The sequence below is a fragment of the Sinocyclocheilus rhinocerous genome, unplaced genomic scaffold (assembly GCF_001515625.1).
Source record: "Sinocyclocheilus rhinocerous isolate Xijiao unplaced genomic scaffold, SAMN03320098_v1.1 scaffold1455, whole genome shotgun sequence".
NCBI lineage: Eukaryota > Metazoa > Chordata > Actinopteri > Cypriniformes > Cyprinidae > Sinocyclocheilus > Sinocyclocheilus rhinocerous.
In genome coordinates, this window is record NW_015627907.1 from 377,462 (window position 1) to 380,545 (window position 3,084).

Here is a 3,084-nt window from a genome sequence, read left to right on the forward strand (position 1 = left end):
GAAACTTGATTGATTGATTGATTGATTGATTGATTGATTGATTGATTCATTCATTCATTGATTCATTCATTCATTCATTCATTCAATTCAATTCTATTTTATTTTATTTTATTTTATTTTATTTTATTTTATTTTTATTTGTATTATACATATATATGCCTGGTTATTGTGTATTTAAAATACTTTCAGTTTATTAGTACTATTACAAAAATCTGTTATTTGTATCTGTATGACATATTTCTCACAGCAAGTTTATTTGTTTATGTGAATTCCAAATGGATAGAAATTTTAGATGCAATTCAAATACATACATTTTAGATGTAGACCTTGTTTGAGTGTACTTTTATTTTATGAACTATCATATTATATTCAAGATATTGTTATGCTGGACTTTAGTCGGTCGTGCTGCTGAGGTTATGTAGGACATGCTACGTAATGCAAAATTGGAAATATATTGCTTTACTTGCTCAGGCTATGCCAAGAGCTAATGGAGATAATTGTATGGTTAAGGGGTTTGTTTCTGCCCGTGTTTATCCTTAAAATCAAGTGTTCAGTAAAATCCAGTCAATTTGGACAGTGGACAATGCCTAATTCGGGCCTCAGTGGGCCCCTAGAAGCAAATAAAGTGGTTTATAAAGCTAAAGTATTCAGATTGCATACTTCATCCATTCAAACGAATAAAGCGCGCTGCTCATAGCCAAGTTCTCGGATGCTGTGAGAAACACAGTTAGCCATGCTTATGGGCTGGTAACTGCCAGCAGTCACCATAGCAACTAGACACCTGTTGGTTACTGGCTAATCCAAGGGAAATTACCATAAACATGGCTAACTGTGCTTCATACGAGTGCATTCATATACTTCAAATGAGACCCAAAGTGGCTTCATCTTCCCGGATTGTTGTGGACAATTGTTTTAATTAGTATATTTTTGGTGAATTAGCAGTTTTAAACTGGTAGAGAAATGAGCATAAGAAAGAGAAACCAAAAAGACCCCTCTGCAGGAGCTGCAGGCTGTTTTATGTGCGAAAACACGACTAATTTGTTTTCGTCTCAATTCCCTTTAGATTTCATTGGGCTAAACTAAAAACTGAAGCAAAGAGAATTAGAAAGGAAAGCCTGATGTTGACGTCAACGCAGCGATGCTGTTCTCATTTCACCAGAGCTAAATATAATTTAATGTAGGTCAGCGTGAGTTTGGAGATTTATGTTTTACCTAAAACCTGTGGATGAATATGTGTCCACGGTCAATGCTTTCGTTCATGAAACTCTGTCCATGTCTTTGTCGAAGAAAAAGACACAGAACTACTTCCAGAAATGAATTTGAATGTGAAAATGTGTAATTCTGTTATACGGATGCCACAAACATTTGACTATCCTCAAGTCTTTTCTTAGGAGCGTATTATATTGCTGTTTTGTGTGAATAATTCAGCATGTTATTTACTGTTCTATCCCATGTAATGGCAATATCTCCTCTTGTATTATGTGGCAAATGTGATCTCATTAGTATTTGTAAGTGTCTGAAACCTACATACAACATTTTATATGTATAAATGTTTATGAATCCTTTGAGATCTATACAATATTAAATGTATGCAATATGCCTAAAATGAAACAAATTAAATGTTAATTGCAATCACATTTATTTTGCACTGGACAAAATGAACATTTTGTGCACATATATACAGATGAGATCACCCTCATATAGTGAGGAATAATCTTATGTTTTTACGTGGATTGATCCTGTAGCATTATAAAATATATTTTGGGTTCAACAGACCACTATTGTATTTTTTTATCAGCACTGGTGCCTTTGACACCCTGATCCTGTAGCATTATAAAATATATTTTGGGTTCAACAGACCACTATTGTATTTTTTTATCAGCACTGGTGCCTTTGACACCCTGATCCTGTAGCATTATAAAATATATTTTGGGTTCAACAGACCACTATTGTATTTTTTTATCAGCACTGGTGCCTTTGACACCCTGATGGGTTCTGTGTTGGCTTAGACTTCATGCTGTATTTATTACTACTTTTTTTTTATTTGTTTGTTTACAAAACTGCACCTAGCGATAGGCAGCCACAGTAACCCTGTCGTTTGATAAATGGCAAGAGTTGCATTACCGGCTCCCTGCATCCCAGCCCTTGTGATGTCTGGCCAAAAAACAAAACAAAAAAACAACAACAACAGGTTGATGTATCACTCCTTGAGTGTTTCAAGCTGTTTAACAACAGGCCTTACATCAGTCACAGAACAGCCAAAGTCACATTGGGTGAACCAGGAAATAATGTGTAAACATATTTTCTGATGTCATGTACTATATTGTTAATTGATTAACTTGTATCTGCAATTTTCCAGCAGTCGGTGCATGTAATGCTAAGGACTGGAGTTTATTCCAAGGGAATAATATAAGTCACTTTGAAGAAAAGCTCCCAATGCATACTGTAATGTAAAAAGACAGACTGTAAGGATCTGACTGCGCTGTCCTATTCAAGTTGTACTTGATCAGTGATTGTGGGCAGCTGGAGTGCAAACAGTTAGGTTTTCCTTGCATGCAGTATATTTTCATGTCCTCATCATACAGTGTATGCTATCAAAAAAAAATATATAATAATAATAAATCATGTTAAAATATTACACTCACAATTTTTAAAGGATGGAAATCATATCTGTTAGTTTTTTTTTATACAATATCAAAATTAATCATTATTTTAATCATTATTAAATGATCATTATCATAATCATTAATCATTACATTAATTGGCTTTGTGAAAATTTGCCACTGTTTTGTCATGCTTGGGGGTAAAAAAAAAACCTTTTCCCCATTAAACTAACAAAATCCAGTTACATCCTCCAAGAAGTGCGATCATTATTTGGAGAGAAAACAGCAGCAAAAACATCAGTAAATATTAGCAATTAATTTGATGAATTATATGATGTAACACAATCATATTTTAATGCTATATTTTAAATTATATTTTATAAGTTAAAATGGTACACCACAACTCGAATGACCCCAATAACATTGAGCACTGTCAAACATTAATCACATTTTTTGCCAAACATTAATCCTATTTATTTAT